The sequence below is a fragment of the Cornus florida genome, unplaced genomic scaffold, assembly GCF_030987335.1.
Source record: "Cornus florida cultivar Cherokee Brave unplaced genomic scaffold, ASM3098733v1 CherokeeBrave_3.0.0_Hap2_Chr08, whole genome shotgun sequence".
Taxonomy (NCBI): domain Eukaryota; kingdom Viridiplantae; phylum Streptophyta; class Magnoliopsida; order Cornales; family Cornaceae; genus Cornus; species Cornus florida.
Window position 1 is genome coordinate 92,051,035 of NW_026775578.1, and position 20,088 is coordinate 92,071,122.

Consider the following 20,088-nt stretch of genomic DNA (forward strand, 5'->3'; position numbering starts at 1 on the left):
ATGATTGGCTAGACTTCTCCTTGGGGCTTGGATGAGCCCCAAGTTTGTAATCTAAACCTCTATCTCTTTCATATTTTTTGGGAAATAATATCTTGTGATTAGTGTTTTAGCCTTGTGAATTTAATTAATCTTGGGTTCTCCTTTGATTTATATGTATCAATTCTTTCTATTGATTCTCTATGTGATTACATGTTGTCATATGTGTGATTATTTAGGAATTGATCCCTACACTAATTTTTCTATATTAATTGCATGTCTATGTGTGGTTGATTGAGAATCTAGTAATGGCTAGACATGGTTTTTATTAGATGGGTTTGTCAAGTAAATTGATGAATTATGTTTATGCTTGATGGGTTGTTCTACAATTGAATTCATGCTTGTAGGTAGGTAGACAATCTTTACTTGATTTGATATTCCATGGCTTATTATTGCAAATTCCATGATTCTCTAGATTGATGTGTGCTACAATTGTGACTAGTTTGATGGGTCATGCTTAGAATTGATGTGTTGTGCTATACTTAGTTTATTTGTTGGTTAGGTAGACAATTCATTATTGAATTTGATAGTCCATACTTAATATTGCAATCAGTAGTCGCATTTTGTTCACAAGATTGTTTTCCTTAAATTTGTTGAAAGTGTATGGTTTGGTAAACGAACTTGGTGACAATTACAATGCACCCCAAGACCTCACTTCTCATCTCTTAAATCCCTAACTCAACTTAGCTTATTTTATTTGCATTTTAATTAATTATTTTCTAGAGTAATCAACCAACTAATCTCTCCTTGCAATCAATTGATACATTAGAGTCGAAACTAAATTCCAACACGTATAATATCTGCGGACGATCCCTACTTGCTATACTTCATTAGTTGTAATAGTGGTTTTATAAATGTAAATTTGACTTTTAAAGGCTTCCTAAACCACAATCATATTTTGACCTTGCGAACCTACCTCTCGTATTACAAAGTTCGTTTTCTCAACACATAGAAAGGGGCTCGTCATTGGGCATCCAAACGCAATTTTCCTTAGCTACTAGAATTCGTCTTCTTTTAACTTTGCAATTTCTAGGCCACGTTTACACAGGGCGTCCGGATGCCAGCCTTATTCTTCTACGGTGCATTTCATCTTCTTGCCTTGCTTCCCGGGTCGACATCCTTCTTTAAGCTGAGCTTGCTCAAGGACTTAGGACCACTTTGGTTAACCCTTCAGCTCGCCATGAACCATGTTCATTTAAATCCCATAAAAGCTTGCTTTTATTCCATTTTTAGGATAAGCCTTGAAAATAAACAAAATACAACAAAGCCTGTAAAATAAACTTTATTGACATCCTAAATAGACTGAAACATGCAAATAAGGGCGCTTGAATATGCAATATTCGGCGCTTATCAATCATCAACTATTGCAAGCATATATCTTTTTCCTCCAATGCTATCGGGTGTTACACGACCCATCAAATCTATATATATCAATTCTAAAGGTCGAGAAATGACTCTATGTCTAAGTCTCTTATGTGATAATCTAGATTGTTTTCCTCTTCCTATAGTTCATATTACTAGGACACATACATCTATCCATTTAGATATGGCTTCAATTCTGTCTTTTAAATAGTCAATATTTAGGTATTCATCAATTGAAATTATAGGTCTAGTGTTTTCTTCTCTAGGAGTATAATGGTATCAGAGAGCTATTGCTAAAGCATTACACTTCCTTATTTTCTTCAAGAGGACAGGTTACTCCACCTTCTGTAGTTTATATCAGAAGAACTCCCTCTAGAGAAGAGGCTGCTAGACTTGAAGGCTTAGTTACAAGGGATGAAATTAAGTTAACTATTTTTAATATGGGAGTGGATAGAGCTCTAGGGCCAAATGGTCTCACTGTGAGATTTTTCAAGGACTACTTGGGGACTGTAGGTGATGATGTTTGTAATGATGTGCTTCATTTTTTTCAAAATTCAGATATGGATAAAGGTTTGAACAACACCTTCATTACTTTGATTCCTTAGGCAAAAGAAGCAGACAAGGTGGGGGATTTCAGGTTAATTTCTTTGTGTAATGTTCTTTATAAGATCATTACAAAAAAAATGGCAAATAGATTGGGAATGGTACTGGATCAAATTTTTGGAAAGGAGCAGAATGCTTTTATTAGAGGGAGGAAAATTCAAGATAATATTATCCTGGCCTCTGAACTGATGAGAGGATTTGGAGCTAAGACTACACAACCTACCTTAGCTTGGAAGGTTGACCTTAGGAAAGCCTATATTTCAATTCAATGGGATTTTGTGATTATCTTATTGCAGCTTTATGGTTTTGGAAACAAATGGATTGGTTGGATTAAGGCCTCTATTTCAACAATGTGGTTTTCCCTTCTTATGAATGGGAGTCCTCATGGCTTCTTTCAGCGTTCTAGAGGGATTAGGCAAGGTTGCCCACTCTCTCCTTTGTAATTTACTATGGTAACTAAATACTTGTCCTCTATTTTTGAATTTGAATGTAAAAGAGGTAACCTGGTTGTTTTTCGTACTGCTAGAAGGGCTAATAGCATTGGCACTCACCAATTTTTTGCTAATGACTTGCTTCTGGTGGTGAAATCTAACATGGCTTCAATTTTTACTTTGAGAAGAATGATGAAACACTTTGCAGAGGTTTCTGGTTTGGTGGTGAATACTGACAAATCTGAAGTTTTTCTTACTAGGTCTGTGAGAAGAAAGGCTGTTATTTTAAGAATTTTGGGTTGTAGACAAGGTTTTTTGCCTTTCACTACTTACTTGCCTCAAGAGATTGGATTGCAAACCTTTACTGGATAAGATTATTGCTACAATAACAAGGTGGGTTGGTATGAACTTATAAATGGTTGGTATAATTGAATTAATAAGCGCTTCAGTGACTCTTATGGTTCAATACTGGTCCTCAGTTTACTCTATTCCAGCTGCTGTGGTGAACCTTATTGAAAAAAGGATGCGAAACTTTGCTGGGGGACATGATGATAACACTGTGAAGTTGCATGGTATGTGTTGGAAGAAAATTACTTCTCCAAAAAACTGAGGGAGTATTTGGTTTGAGGAGATTACTGGACATTAATAGAGCTGCAACATGCACTTTGGTATGGGATTTTCTACTGTCAAAAGACAGACTGTGGGTTGCGTGGTACAAGAATTGTAATCTCAAGACAACCTCTTATTGGTATGTGATTGTAGCAGTTAGAGGGTTATTGAAAATCAATTGTTCTTATCATATTAGTAATGGACAACACATTAGAACCCTTTTGGATCCTTGGTGTGGGGGGAAATTCTTAACGGATATGTTCAAATTTAGAACCCTGAGACTGGTCTCCACTAACAAACAAATAACCTTAAGCAGTTTCATTGAGAATTTTTAGTGGAAGGTTGATGGTATTCCTACTGAAATCCAACAATGTATGCAGCAAATCAAGATCTATGCTGGTGAGGATCTAATTTTGTGGAATCACAAACCATTTATTTCTAAAGCTACTTGGGAGTCCTATAGGGTTACAAAACCCGAGGTGTCTTGGTTTGCCATGGTGTGGAATGGAGGAAGACCACGCTGGTCAGTTTTTGGTGCCCTAATATTACAAATTACTGTCTTAACTGATGCTAATTTACAAAGGAGGGGTATTTCTTTAGCTTTTACATGCTGTCTTTGTGGCAGAAATTTGGAATATGTGGATCATATGTTTGTTACCTGTGTGTACTCTTGGGAAGCTTGGTGTGGTTTGGCAGACTTGTTTCACTAGAAGGTTCAAAAATTTAATAGTATTAAAGCTTTTGCTACTAATTTGGGGCAACAATTTTATACTAATTCATGCCAGAATAAGGTTTTCAAGATTTTTATAGCCATTATGTATTATTTATGGAATGAAAGGAATAGAAGACTTCACAATGATATAGCTAGAATTCCATCCGTTTTATTGAAATGTATTGTTTGGGATGTCATAGATATTGCAAGGGTAAGCCTTTAAGATTTGATAGGATATATAGGAGTTTTTAGGGTTGTTGCAGGCCTGTCTGCACTTCTCTTTACTCCTAGAGGTGTGTTTCAGTGAGATTTTATCTCACTTCCTCTCTTGTACTCTATTGTTTTTATGTTTATAAAATTTTCTTCAATTAGGGGAAAAAAAAAGAGTATAAGTACAAATATTCCTATCTTGTAGTTTCCACTTGGTAATATTCCCGTTGAGAGATCTCTTTGGTAATCTTCATGATATTTATGGGATTCAAATACGTGTTGTTTATCAATGTTGTCTGTTCTGGATGACTTTTTCCAAACTGGTCATGACTAATTGATTCTGGATTTTCTTGAACTACTCTACTGGCTCCTTTATTTGGAGTGAAGGTAACTCGAACATTATATATCTTGATTCCGTATTTGAATTCTATTAATCAAATACTCTGATCTCTCTACATCTCATGTAGATTCAAATTCTTCTTCTAGCTTTTCTAGAGTCTTTTATTCCTTTAAGGTTTTGAAGTTTTCTATTAATAACTCATTTCGTTTTGGCATTCCTAAATTGGTCTAAATATTAAGGTCTTTTCCCTTTTTGAACTTCAAGATTATGTAACCATCGAATGTTCCATAACTAGTCGATAGTTTTGAAGATTCACTTTGTTTTTCTTTTCTTGTAAGTTTCCATCTTTCAGTAACTTGAATTTCATTCCAATTTGAGATTTTAGGCTGATACGTATGGTTTCTAGCCTAGTTTGGATGAATGTTATTTTTCTCCAGGATTGGGTGAGTAAACTCCTTTGAACATTTATTTTCATTAATTTATAACACACCCTATATTCAATTATGAGATTGAATCTATTTGTTCTAAATTTTATCCCATTATTTACTAACGTGATTTTTAAAGCTTCACCAACATCTCAATGCCAACTATAAAGTTAGGGATAAAATTAAAGAAAATAATTTGTTTGCCAGTATCTGCTTGGATTGCTCCTAACAATGTGCCTATATGGACATAGTTGTATCCTTGGTTTTGATCTCTAAGCATTTGATCTCTAGCAAGTAACATAATGTTTGTTTCTTCACTGTTAATTGAATATGTCATATCGACCTTTTTGAATCGATATGTTGGTCTTGATAAGGGCTGAAAAGTGCACATTTAAACCCCTTAAGCTTGAGCATTCTAGGACCTTTATCTATTTTATTTTCCCGCCTTAGACTAATTTATTGTTATTTCCATTTTCAGGTGCTTATCCCAAAAATAAGTTAATTCAGCCAAATAAGAGTATTAAAGAAGCTATCTCAAGCTGAATGGAAGAAAGGGGCAAAGTGGAAGCAAAGTGTGGAAAAGGAGTAAGTTCGATCGATCTCAACAATTCTTCGATCAATCTAAAGGAGAATGATCTAGACATTTCAAGATGGATCCAAGCCTTTGTCCTTATCCAAAAGATTCCACCATCTTCGATCGATCCAAATTTTCTTCGATCAATCAAAATTGTTTGATCTTATCCTCACCTACCACCCCACCTACTACTTTTGTCTTTTTCCCAAAATATCTCAGAGATTTGTCTTTATTCAAAAAGGCACTACCAAGGATGATCGATCTATGCAGTAATCGATGGATCTCACCTAAGTTCGATCGATCTCACCACAGTTCAATCGATCGAACCTCCTCAAGTCCGAAATAAAACAGATTCCAGCTCATTAAAAGTTGGCTCATGGTGAATCATTACAGGGGCCCTAGTGCACGAGTCTAGACCATTGGGTGTCACACTTGAGCCTCCTATACAAGGATTTTGAGCCATTCTACACATATAGTTTTGATACTTTAGAGATAACATTCATCACATATCTTGGAGCGGAGGCTAGAGACTAGAGAGCTTCACTCATTTTTGGGAGTTCTTCCATTCTCTTAGAGTTTCCATTAAGAAGGAGGTTATCCCTACCATGGAGTTAGCCCTTGAGGGTTGGATGACAAATTCAATGAGTGGCTAGACATCTACTTAGGGCTAGAGTAGCCCCTAAGTTTGCTTCCTAGACCTAGTGCTTTGTATATTTTTGGGGATTTACTTATAATAAATGTTTTGATCTTGGATTTATATATATATCTTGTGGTTTCTACTTGATGTGTATGGATTAATGCTTTCAATTGATTATCTATTTCTAACCATATGTCTATGCATGCTAGATGATAAGCGCTGAATACTGTATATTCAGGCGCCCTAAATTACATTAACAAAGTCCATTAATTGATTATTTTATGTAGATTAACTCCATTTGCATGTTTTTGTGCATTTTCAGGTTAAAGTGCAAAAAGGAAGCAAAAATGATGCCTTGTGGAATTATGAACAAAAAGTGTGCCAATTCTGAATTTCTGGCAGCGGTAGAACCTGACTTTTGTCGCCATTTTTGACCTAGTAAACTCAAGAACTGGACTTCCATCATAACATGAAAGATTTAGAACTCTGAATCAGCTTTCGGAGTTCGGAACAGAGAGTTATGATCTTCTTAACAGAGGTGCGCAGAACTGCCTGGCAGCACTAAAGTACTTCCTTTCTCCCCATTTTTGACCAACCAGACTTGAGAATTGGGTCTTTATCAAAACATGAAGTTTTTGAACCACTGAATCAGCTCTCCAAATCTTCAAACAAATCATCATTCGGAGTTTGGGGGACAAAGTTATAGCAGTTTTACCAAAGTAGGTCAGTGATGAGCAAGAAGAGCATGTTGCACATTACACTAATTTAGAGTGCTCGAGTCCACTCTTCGAGTGCTCGAAAATCAGCCAGATTGCAGCTCGGAAATGCACCCCTCTTCAGCCCACTTGTGCATTGGTTTCCACATTTCCACCCTCCTTCTTTATGGAGTGGTTAGGAATGTCTTTGGAGGAGAGAGAGAGCTTAGTTGATAGATATAAGGCAACTAAGGGCCACATGCATCCTATCCTATATTCTAGCAAGATAGAGGAGAGAGAAGAGAGCAAGGAGGAGGGTGTTCTTGAGTGCTATAGTAGGAGCACGAAAATGGAGTCTTGGATGGAGCTTCTTCCTTCTTCTAGCTTAGCAATGGGTAACTAACTCTTTCTCTAGGGAGGTAATGAAGTCCCTCCCTTGTAAGCATGTCCTAGGATAGTCTATTTTGGGGATTTTCCATGTATATTTTATGGTCTTTTCATAACTAAGAAGCACCTCATTTGTTGTAATGAATGTTGATACATGTATGGATGATTTCTTTAAGTTGATTATCTTGTCTTAGATGATGTCTTAGAGTAATCATATTGCTTGAGTTTTTCATGGTGAGAGTGGAAGCAAGGTTATGAAATGGTTTCATGGCATGTTGATAGGTGACTTTGATAGACCATTGCTTAGGAATTCCTTTGATGGTGTATGCTTAATCTCTAACTCCATGTGCTTTATCATTTTGTCAAGAACTTGATAGTCTCTCATTTAAGTAAATGTGTATAAGCTACACCTTAGTTAGGTAGTCTAAGCATGTTTATCTTTTGATGGATTATACTTGTTTGAGACCTAATGTACCTCTTGATTACTTATATGGCAACCATGTGTTGCTATGTAAGTCTTGACCATCATATGTTGTTTTTCCCCTAATTTAGGTCTAATCTAGCATATGTATAGGGATGGAGGCGGATTCACTTCCCTAGTCTCCTCTTCTTAATCTTTTCATCCTAAATTCCTTGCAAATTAGTGTTTTATGCACTTTGAATTCCTAATTTAAGTGACAATAAACAAAACATCTATGATCACCCCTTCATCATCCTAAGAATGACTCTAAACACTTAGGTTGCCTTAGACTAGCGCAGTCCCAGTGGTTCGACTTACCCGACCAATAGCCCTATTTTACAATGATTCGTGCTATTGCGAAGGTTGATGTTTAATTGACTAACCGATCAATTTTTGGCGCCGTTGCCGGGGACTTACAAACGGTTTAGCAACCAAAGTTTAGGGTTAAATTTAGTTTGATTGTGCATATTGTGTTTTGTGCATATTTTTCGTGTGGTTTAACCATTTTCGTGTTGTAAGATTCTAGGGACTCGAAGGGCCGTGGGAACGCTAGCAAATTGTAAGTCTAGAGGACCCCAGGTAAGTCTCTTGACTTCTAGTTTCAACTTGTAGATACAGTACATGTGTTAATTTTAGTAATTTAGTTGTGAAGCCCTTGTAGAGGCTATTATCTTGTTTAATTTCGTGTACAAGCATCGGTCCTTGTCGTGGCCATTTATTTTCTATCTTGATAATTGAGGAGAAAGGGAACATCGTATGTGGAGTTGATGATAAAGATTTGTTGTGATGATGTTGTTGTGAATTGTTGATGTTTGGCCGTAGGTCACTCTCTCTACCCACACTTAACTCGCCTATTGATATAAATTCACTTGAAAGAACTCTTACACGGAACCTTAGGGAACCCACTCTTACAAGGGATCTTGAAACTGAATTCAATACAATGGGGGATAACGTAGAAAATCCGGGGAATGAAAGGGCTGAAATTCCTAATGTCGAACCAATGACTCTTAGAGATCATTTCATTCCTACCACCTATGCTTCTCCTTCTTATATAGTGATGCCAAACATTGATGCAGCTCAATATGAGATCAAGTCTAGTACCATTCAAATGCTTCCATCATTTCATGGCTTTGATAATGAAGATCCATATAAGCATATTGATAAGTTCCTTGAAATCTGCTCGACCATCCGGTTGAGAGGTTTTCTGGACAATGCACTTCATCTCCATCTTTTCCCATTCTCCCTAAAGGATAGGGCAAAATATTGGTTGAACTCCCTCACTCCCAACTCTATTACTTCTTGGGCTCAATTGCAACAAGAATTTCTTAAGAAGTATTATCCGGTGAGTAAAACCAACCAAATGAGACGTTCCATTCTAAGCTTTTCTCAAGTTGATAGAGAACAACTCCACGAGACTTGGGAAAGGTTACAAGATCTTCTTCGGAAGTGTCCTCATCATTTGATCCCAAAATGGCAATTAGTGCAAGCTTTCTATGCCGGCTTGACCGAAACCCATAGATTCATGGTTGATTCTTCTTGTGGTGGGATGTTCATGTCCAAGAATGCGGATGAGGCTTGGACCTTACTTGAGAATTTGAGTGAAAATTCACTTCAACACAATTCTCGTAGGGCTCCGACCGCAACCACTCCAAACAACACCAACCCTTGTCAACCAAAATCAATAAGGGAGGAATCATCTTAAGTGGATGCCATCGCTCATAAATTCTACCAATTGATGGCACCACATCTTCCTCCTTCATTGTCTCAAAATTCGGCAAGTTCAGTTTGTGGTTTATGTACTAGTCCATTCCATCTCTCGGAAGATTGCCCCACACTGGAGCAATTTCCCAATCCCAACCAAGAGCAATCTCGCGGCCCGGGAACAATCCATATTCCAACACCTACAATCCGGGTTGGCGAGATCATCCGAATTTCTCGTGGCGGCAACAAGCCCCACAAAATTCCCAATTCCAAAACCAAGGGCGGCAAAATCAGCCCTCTTCTCAATATCAAGGTAGACCTTTCCAAGCCTCTTCAAGCTACCGTCCTCCTTACAATCCAAATGTCTCCAATCAACCTCCTGTGTGTCTAACTGACGAGATAGTAGCTGCAAACAAACAAATGATGGAATCATTAAATAAGCAAATAATGGATGCCAACAAGCAACTCTTGATATCCTTGCAGCCTACTCTCCAAATGGTTCACTCTCATACTCAATCCATAGCTAATCTCGAAAATCAAGTGGGCCAAATAGCTAACTCGGTGAATCAATTGTTTTAAAAGGACAAGGGCAAGCTTCCCTCTCAACCTTTTGAAAATCCTAGAGGAATGCATGTGATTGACGAAACCCCTCCTCCGAGTGGGCCGACTCATGAACAAGTTCAAGCTATCACCACCCTTCAGAGTGGTAGAGTGGTTGACAACAAGGTCGATGGAGACAAAAGTGAGGAAGTTTCTCCTTTGAAAAATCCGAATCCAAGCTCTTCTAATCCAAATTCAAGCTCTTCTAATCCAAACTCTTGTCCAAATACCATTCACGGAAATCCCACACATGTCACCCCAAATGTGGAAACTACTTATGAGCCAAAAGCTTCGTTTCCTCAACGTCTTCAAGAGTCGACACATTTTGGAAACAAGAATTGTAAAATTCAAGACATGTGGGAAGTTTTCAAGCAAGTGAAGATTAACTTGCCCCTCTTGGATGCTATCAAGCAAATCCCTCCCTATGCAAAATTTCTCAAAGATTTGTGCACTCAAAAGCGCAATTCTAAAAATCATTTGCCAAAAAAGGTGAGGTTGACTGAAAATGTTAGTGCTATCATTCAGCACAGCACTCCTCCGAAGTATAAGGATCCGGGCGCCCACAATCTCTTTCATCATTGGTGACAGCAAAATCGAGAGGGCCCTCCTTGACTTAGGAGCTAGTGTGAATTTAATTCCATACTCAGTCTACCTACAACTTGGTTTGGGAGATCTTAAGCCTACTTCCGTGGTTTTGCAACTTGCCGATAGATCGGTCAAGCATCCACGAGGTATTCTCGAGGACGTTATCATCAAAGTGGACAAATTCTACTTCCCGGTAGATTTTGTGGTTCTTGATACGGAACCGGTCCATGACCCAAAAAGCACATTCCAGTGATCCTTGGTAGGCTATTTTTAGCCACGGCTAATGTATCAATTAATTGCCGAACCGGAGTGATGGACATTACTTTTGGAAATATGCAAGTCAAACTCCACATCTTTCATGCAACTCAACATCCCTCCAATGAGGATGATTGTTTTCTTGTGTATGTCATTGATGAAGTGGTCGAAGAATCTCTCCCCTTCATTCTAAGCAAAGATCCTCTTGAAACTTGCATGTCCCATTTTGACTTCTCAAACTTTGATGTTGATCAGGCCATTCAAGAAGTTAATTCCTTGCTTAATATTAATGCTGTCATGGATGTACCTCCTTGGAAAATTCCAAAAGAACCACTTCCCCAACTTTCCACCACTCCTCCGGTCCCATCATTGCTATCTCCGCCACAACTTGAGCTTAAGCCGCTCCCGGCCCATCTCAAGTATGTGTTCCTTGGTCCAAAGCAAACCTTTCCGGTCATCATTGCCTCGGACCTTCAAAAAGACCAAGAGACCAACCTTTTAGCGGTGTTCCAAGAGCATAAAGAAGCTATTGGTTGGACAGTGGCAGATTTGAAAGGAATTGACCCCTCCATTTGTATGCACCGCATTCATATGGAGGATGACGCAAAGCCTACTAGAGAGGTCCAGCGCCGGTTAAATCCAAATATGAAGGAAGTGGTCATAAAAGAGGTGATCAAATTGCTAGATGCGGGAATCATCTATCCTATCTCTGATAGCAAGTGGGTGAGCCCCACACAAGTTGTCCCCAAGAAATCTGGTCTCACCGTTGTTAAAAATTCAGCGGGTGAGCTCGTGCCACAACGAACCACCACCGGGTGGCGTGTGTGCATTGACTATCGAAAACTCAATTCATCAACTAGGAAGGATCATTTTCCACTCCCATTTATTGATCAAATCCTAGAAAGGTTAGCCGGCCAAAGCTTTTATTGTTTTCTTGATGGTTATTCCGGCTATAACCAAGTGGCAATCGCCCCCCAAGATCAAGAGAAAACAATATTCACATGTCCCTTTGGTACTTTTGCCTATCGACGCATGCCTTTTGGTCTATGCAATGCACCGGCAACGTTCCGAAGGAGCATGATGCCCATATTCTCCGATATGATTGAAAAGTTCTTGGAAGTTTTCATGGACGATTTTTCCGTATTTGGCTCCTCCTTTGACTTGTGTCTCAAAAATTTATCTCTTGTGCTCTAAAGATGCAAAGAGACGAATCTCATTCTAAATTGGGAGAAAAGCCACTTCATGGTCTAAGAAGGCAATGTTTTAGGACATGTCATTTCTAAGTGGGGAATCGAGGTAGACAAGGCAAAAGTTGAGTTAATCTCTAATCTTCCTCCTCCGAATTCCGTCCGTCAAATCCGTTCTTTTCTTAGCCATGCCGGATTCTATCGTCGCTTCATCAAAGATTTTAGCAAAATCTCACAGCCCTTGTGTAATCTCTTGGCCAAGGATGTTCCGTTCAATTTTGATGACGCTTGCATGGAAGCTTTCATCAAACTTCGCACTCTCCTCTCATTCGCCCCAATCATGAAACCCCCTAGTTGGTCTCTTCCCTTTGAGATCATGTGTGATGCATCCGACTATGCATTAGGGGCGGTTTTGGGCCAACGTGTGGATAAACTTCCGCATGTCATTTATTATGCTAGCAAAACTCTCTGCGATGCCCAATTGAACTACACCACCACTGAAAAAGAATTGCTAGCTGTGGTGTACGCCTTGGATAAATTTCGCTCTTATCTTCTTGGCTCCAAGGTCATCGTCTTTTCAGATCATGTCGCTCTTAGGCATTTGTTAGCGAAAAAAGAGACAAAACCCCGTTTAATTCGATGGATCCTCTTACTTCAAGAGTTTGACATTGACATCCGGGACAAAAAAAGGACCGACAATGTTGTCGCCGACCATCTCTTTCGCTTACTTATTGAGAAATCTTCAGAATTCGCAGCCATCCGTGATTCCTTTTCGGATGAACAACTTCTTCAAGCTTCACATTCTACTCTTCCATGGTTTGCGGATATTGTCAATTATCTTGCGGTTGGCAAAATTCTTGCCCATTGGTCCAAACAAGAGAGGGACCGGTTTTTCTCCCAAGTCAAGCATTTCTTTTGGGAAGATCCGGAACTATTCAAGTATTGCCCGGACCAAATCATCCGGCGATGCATTCCTGAAACCGAGGCCACAAGCATTCTAAATTTTTGCCATACTCTTGCTTGTGGAGGCCATTTTAGTGCCAAAAAGACCGCTAACAAAGTTCTTCAAAGCGGATTCTTTTGGCCTACCTTGTTTTGGGATGCATACAATTTTTGCAAATCGTGTGAACGATGTCAAAAACTTGGATCCATGTCCCGAAGAGACATGATGCCCCTTACCAACATTTTAATTGTTGAAATTTTTGATGTGTGGGGGATTGACTTCATAGGACCATTTCCATCTTCTTATGGCTATGAGTACATCCTTGTAGTGGTGGATTATGTGTCTAAATGGGTTGAAGCCGAGGCTACCAAAACCGATGATCATAAAGTCGTGGTCCATTTCATTCAGTCTCACATCTTTAGTCGTTTTGGTACGCCCCGAGCAATCATTAGTGAAGGTGGATCTCATTTCCGAAATCGTTATCTAAAATCCGTCCTTGCTAAGTATTCCGTCATTCATAAGGTTGCTACACCTTACCACCCTCAAACGAGTGGTCAAGTAGAGATTTCTAACCTGGAGATTAAGCACATTTTGGAAAAAACGGTTAGACCGGACCGCAAAGATTGGTCATTAAGGCTAAACGATGCGCTTTGGGCTTACCGGACAGCTTATAAGACACCCATTGGCATGTCACCATATCGACTTGTCTTTGGCAAAGCATGTCATCTCCCGGTAGAATTAGAGCACTGTGCTTATTGGGCCATAAAAAGGTTCAATTTTGATCTCAAACAAGCCGGCTCTAATCGGGCGTTGCAATTAAATGAACTTGAGGAATTGCGTAATGACGCGTATGAAAGCGCAAAAATTTACAAAGCAAAGACTAAAGCTTTTCATGACAAACACATCGTCAAGAAGTCTTTTGCCCCGGGACAAAAGGTCTGGCTTTTCAATTCCCGCTTGAAACTCTTTCCCGGTAAACTCCGGTCAAGATGGGATGGTCCATACATTGTCACTACCGTCTTTCCTCTGGAGCAATCGAACTTCATGATCCTGCAAGTGGATCACTCTTCAAGGTAAATGGCCAACGGCTTAAGCCTTGCATTGACGGCACAATCCTAACCCGAAAAGTTGAGGAAGTCCTCTTGACGGATCCAATTTATGAGGATTAGTGCCTGCTCTAGCTTTGTCTAGCTATCGACATTAAATTTAGCAACTCAAGGGAAGCAATTCTTTTAATTTCCAAGCTTCCTTCTCTTTGAAATTGCTCGTGCCTTGCAAATTTTCTGGGAAACGGTGTAGAAATACCGAAATTTAACTTTCTCTGGAACTATCTTAAGTTGTGTTCCACATTTTTAGACTGGCTTCTTAGACCTTCTCAACTCTTATTTTCATTCCTGGAAGTCTCTATCGCTTTCTAGCAATTTCATTAGATTTTTTTCAAATGCGACTCATGTGTATATTTTCTCATTTTTAATGCAAAGTTTGAAAATTTTCTCAAAATTCTTCATGCATTTGAGATGATTAAAAAGTTGAAAAATTGCAAGGTTTCCAAACAACACTTTCAAAATTTCCCATGCATTGGCATAGAATGAATTTGCAAAGTTTAAAAAAAAAAAAAAAAAAAAAAAAAAAATTTCTCCAGAAATTTCATTTTTCCATGCATTGCAATGAGGTATAAAGTTGAATTTTTCATCCTTGCATTCGAATGACATGATGTTGCCAAGTTTAAATTTGTTGCAATGTTTCAAGTTAAAAATATTTATATATATACAAATTTTTGCAAAATTTTCATGAACTTGAAACATTGCAAATAAATAAATAAATAAATAAATAAAATAAAATAAAATAAAATTTTTACGTTCATGTCAACTTATTATTATTATTATTGTTAATAATAATAACAATAATAACGCAAAATTTTTAAGGTTCCAGTTCAAAGTTTTCTTGCATGCATTGCATTCATGCATCATGATACCTGCATTCAGATCTCAATGCATGCATTGCCTTCATGCATGCATGCAAATTCCATGTAGCAATTCTTGCATGCCTTAACACCTTGCATGCATCAGACTCAATGTTACATGGCATGCTACTGTCGTCATTTGCTCACTGGCATGCTCACTGTCCCTCCATGGTTCAATGGTTTCAAGAACCAGCTTCATCCTCATGCCCAAGCCTCGATTGCTCAAGCTCACCCTCTGCTCTCATTTCAGTCCCAACAGCCGAGCCCACTGCCTTATTTTCGAGCACTCTCACTCCCTCTTCCGAGTGCTCGAACTCCCCATACAAACCCCCCGAGCCTACTGTCTCCATGTCGAGCACTCGACCTCCTCCTTGCGAGTGCTCGAAGCACCTCAACCCAACACCTCCACTTCGAAGCAAACCCACTGCCTTCAATTCGAGTGCTCGTCGGCTCATTTTGAGCACTCGAATCTGCTTCCTCACTCCTCATAAACCCATCAACCATCTCATCAACCACTCCATGCACCAACCTTCCCATGCCAAGCTCTCCTCTCGGCCACATCACCTCGCACACACAGAACCATGCAACCATGCATGCATCAACTCAAACCTCAACTCCTATCTCTCTCCTCAACCCAACCATCCCTCATCCCTCCTCAACCATCCACCACCCAACCATCTTCACCATTCATTGAACCACCAACCTTTCCACCTTTCTTCCTCCTCTCAACCAACACAACCCATCCCCAAGACATGCATGCATGCATGCAACTTCAGCATCAAACCCCACCATGAAACCAGCCACCAACAAACCTCTCTCTCTCGGCAACTTCAAGCTCCATCAACCATCTCTCTCACAACCAAACCCAACCTCACCACCAAACTCCTCTCTCTCCAACAGCATCACCACCATGCTCACAACAACCCCCTCTCGGCATCTCTGCAGACCAACTTCCACAACCCACCAACCTGCATCCATCTTACGGCTTATCTCCATGCAAACCACAACAAACCTCCTCACCAACCCAGCCTCAATCACTCTCGGCTTATCTCCATGCAAACCACAACCAACCTCCTCACCAACCTAGCCTCAATCACTCTCGACCACCAACTTCCAAACCCACCACCTCATGCATGCCTCCATGCCAAACCACCTCACCACCATAATCAACCATGCAACCCTCATGCATCCACACTCCATGCATGCCCCCAACAACCAACCAACCCCCACTTCACACACCACCACCTCTCATGACACACCAAACCTCACCCGAGCCCTCTCACTTCCCTCTTGAGTGCTCGAGCTTGTTTGAAGCTCACACCCGAGCTCACTGCCAAGACTTCGAGCACTTGAAGTCCCATTTCGAGTGCTCGAACCAAGCTTCCCTCTCTCTTTTAAAACCACACAACCTCTCTCTCTCGAACCAAGCCTCCCTCCTCTCTTTTAAACTCCAAACCCACACTCCACTTCCCTTCCCACTCTCGGTCACATTCAAAAACCAAGCCACCCACACAACCCTCTCAACCAAACCACCTCAACCATCCCTCTCAACCTCCTTCAAAATCACCCTCACCTCACAACCAACAACCCAATCTCACAACCCCTCACCTCTCGGCCTCCCTCTTCATCTCTCCCTCTAACCCCTCACCTTGGGCCACACAGCACATACAACCTTCTCTCACTTCCACCCCACCTTCCCAGTTTTCACTCTAATGCATGCATGCATTCACTCCATGTGCCTCTATTCTTATTCTTCTTCTCAAGGTATGCGAGCTTCATTTTCTTTATTTCCTTTATAAGGAGGATGGGAATTCATTGTGGAGGTTGTGTTGTATGTGGTTGATGAGTGCTTTATGCTAGAGCTTGGTTTGGTTGTAAAAATTTTTGGTTTTCTTCATCCCTCCCACTCATCTTCACATTCTCTCTTTTGTGGTGCACGCCAGGTGCTCGCTGAAAGTCCTCAACCAAGTCCACCTCTCTAAATGTCTCGTGCCAGTCCTTCTCGCCCTCCTAGATCCTCTGCGGGTGCCCGTGCTGTCAATCGTGAGCGACCACGTGATCCTTGGGATCGCAAACAACTCAACTACGAGCTTTCTTTTCCGCTCACTAATGCCTTTGATATTCTCCCCACAACTTCGTGGGCTGTAGCCGAATTGACTAACCGGCGTCTGCAGCACATTTGCGCGCCCCTTGCCAGGGTTGCCTACCCCCGTGTAGTGCGCCTCTTCTATCAGAATCTCCAATGCCCTGAAGAGCCACCCATTTCTCTCACTACATCCATTGATGGCACCACCTATGCTTTCACTATGACTGACATCATTCAGGTTTCTGGTTGCCCCATTGAGTGCCCCGATGACATTGTCAATCGTGAAAATCTCCCTTTATATGAGGAGCGGGATACATTAACTGTGGAGCAGATTGCCGCTGCCATTTGCACTGTTGACGATCCTACCAGGCCCCGGTCTTTTATCCGCAAAACCAATCTTCCGGAACGCCTCTGGTTCATTGACACTGTCTTCAAGCACAATGTCTGCCCTTTGGTGCATAGCACCGAGCGTCGGGGCCTCCTTTTGCAAACCTTATATGCCATGGACCAAGGCCAATGGTTCTCCATCCCAGAGCTCATTTGGACCACATTTATGAAGTTTTGGCATGACGCTCATACTGCACGGGTTCCGCGAGTTGAAAATCGGAAATTGCCTTTGCCGTTTTTCATCACTCGGCTCCTTCAGCACAAGGGTTTCGTTGTTCCTCCCCATGAACCAAAAGGCGAAAAGATTAAAAATTTTACCAAGCGCCGGTGGATCAATGTTCTTAGCCATTCTAGTACCCCTCAGCCTACTGCCCCCCTGTTCATCCAAGCTCCACCTCCTGCTCCTTCTGAGGATGCTTCCACCGCAGCAGCAGCTGCAAGGGTAGAGCCTCCAGTCGACTCTCACCAGGACCAGGCTTTCATCCGGGCTAGCATTGCCGGTATTCATGAGCGACTGGATCGTTTTGAGAATTCTTTATCCGCATACACTCGGACTCTATGTGAGACTTCTTCACGTGCTGAAGAAGATCGTCGTCTTGCTGCTGAAGACCGTCGTGTTGCAGCTGAGGAACGTCGTTTAGCTTCCGCTAAACGGCGTAAGACTCAATCTCTCCTCCATTCCATCCTCGCCCGTTTACCCTCTGGACCGTAGCTTGTTGCGAGTGTTGGCCCTTATCTTTTTGTTTCATATGTAACTATTTCTCTTGTATCTTTTGTTTTCCTTTTGAACAGTAAGAATTTGCTAGGTTGCTCTGGTAGACATGATCCCTGTCCAGCTCTTTTTGTAATCATGTAAACTCTTTTTGCAATGCAAATTCTTTCTGTTCTGTTAACTTTCGGTACATTCTTTTTCTGTATTTATGCTTGTGCTATTAATGCTGTTTGTGGTTGTTTCTTTTTGTTCTTCATGATGCTCTCCAGGTTGCGCAGTCCAATTCAAGTTTGGGGGTTTTTGTATCACCGTGCCGTTTCCCCCCCTGGGTATTATTGTTCCTTTTTGTACTCTTTGTCATTTTTGTCTCTAACTTACATCCATGTCCCACATTGAGGACACTGTGTAGTTTAAGTTTGGGGGTGCATCAAAGCATTCTTAGCATAGTTTTGGTATCATATTTTTGTAGAGCAATGATAGTGTAACTTGGAACTTGTCGGAGACAAAGCATATGTTTAATACCTTATGTATAGAAGCAATTGAGAAATTTTCGAAAATAAAGAAATTTGAATTTGAAGTGATCATGCAAATACAATGTAGTCTGTATAAATGCCTCAATTAGATTCTTGCTGGATTTACACTCTTATAAGCTTCACAATGCACAGATGCACATTAGAAACTTAACTGTGAGGCATGCAACTTGATTGACCTTGACCTTGGCCTAGTTAATCTGATTTGATGAACTTGATAGATGGATACCTTTGGCAAGGTTATTCAAAAATAATAATAATAATAATAATAATAATAATAATAATAATAATAATAATATTAAATTAAAATAATAACCAGTTGACGTTCGTAGCCTTTCCAACTCGAGCTATTAAGCCCTAGGAGTGTCTCTACACTTAGCACCCTAAAGCCGTCTAGTTTGGGAGTTGTTGGCCTAACGTTTGCTACAAGGGTTGGTTAGAAAGCTTAAAGGACTTAAACATTGCATGGTCATTCAAAAAAATTGTAATAAACATGGTTCGTTGGAGTTCGTAGCCTTTCCAACTTGAGCTATTAAGCCCTAGGAGTGTCTCTACACTTAACACTCTAAAGCCATCTGGTTTGGGAGCTGTTGGCCTAACGCTTGCTACATAGGTTGGTTAGAAAGCTTAAGGGACTTCAGCATTGCACAACCATTCTATGTTTCGCTTATGAGTTGCAATAAATTGTCAACAAGCAACAAAAGTTGTCTTGTAAATAAAATCATGCCTTAGGGACCTCATTTAAAGGGGAATTCAATGATTTGAAAACTTGTGCTTTAGAATTGGAAAAGAAAGTAAAAGCCGCATGTTGAGAATCCAATTCACTTTCACTGGAGTTTGAGTTATTTCCATTTAAGAGATGACAATTGAATTATTTATATGGACTATGATGTTGATGCATGCATGTTGAAATGGTTTTTCCCAATTTTTGTATCAATGCTTCATATATGCAAGGTAGTCTTCCCAATGATCCCGTCTCCAGCTCTTTATCTGTTTCAAGTTGTATTTGAGCTATGTTTATGTTTATTTTTGCCATGGTGAATATTTTTGTAATAGCATTCCCGTGTTTTCATTCCATTGAGCTTTGCATTTTGGTTTTGCTAAGGGACTAGCAAAATGTAAGTTTGGGGGTGTGATAAGCGCTGAATACTGTATATTCAGGCACCCTAAATTACATTAACAAAGTCCATTAATTGATTATTTTATGTAGATTCACTCTATTTGCATGTTTTTGTGCATTTTTAGGTTAAAGTGCAAAAAGGAAGCAAAAATGATGCCTTGTGGAATTATGAACAAAAAGGGTGCCAATTCTGAATTTCCGGCAGCGGTAGAACCTGACTTTTGTCGCCATTTTAGACCTAGCAAACTCAAGAACTGGACTTCCATCAAAACATGAAAGATTTAGAGCTCTGAATCAGCTTTCCAAATCTTCAAGCGGTTCATCATTCGGAGTTCGGAACAGAGAGTTATGATCTTCTTAACAGAGGTGCGCAGAACTGCCTAGCAGCACTGAAGTACTGCCTTTCTCCCCATTTTCGACCAACCAAACTTGAGAATTGGGTCTTCATCAAAACATGAAGTTTTTGAAGCACTGAATCAGCTCTCCAAATCTTCAAACCGATCATCATTCGGAGTTCGGGGCACAAAGTTATAGCAGT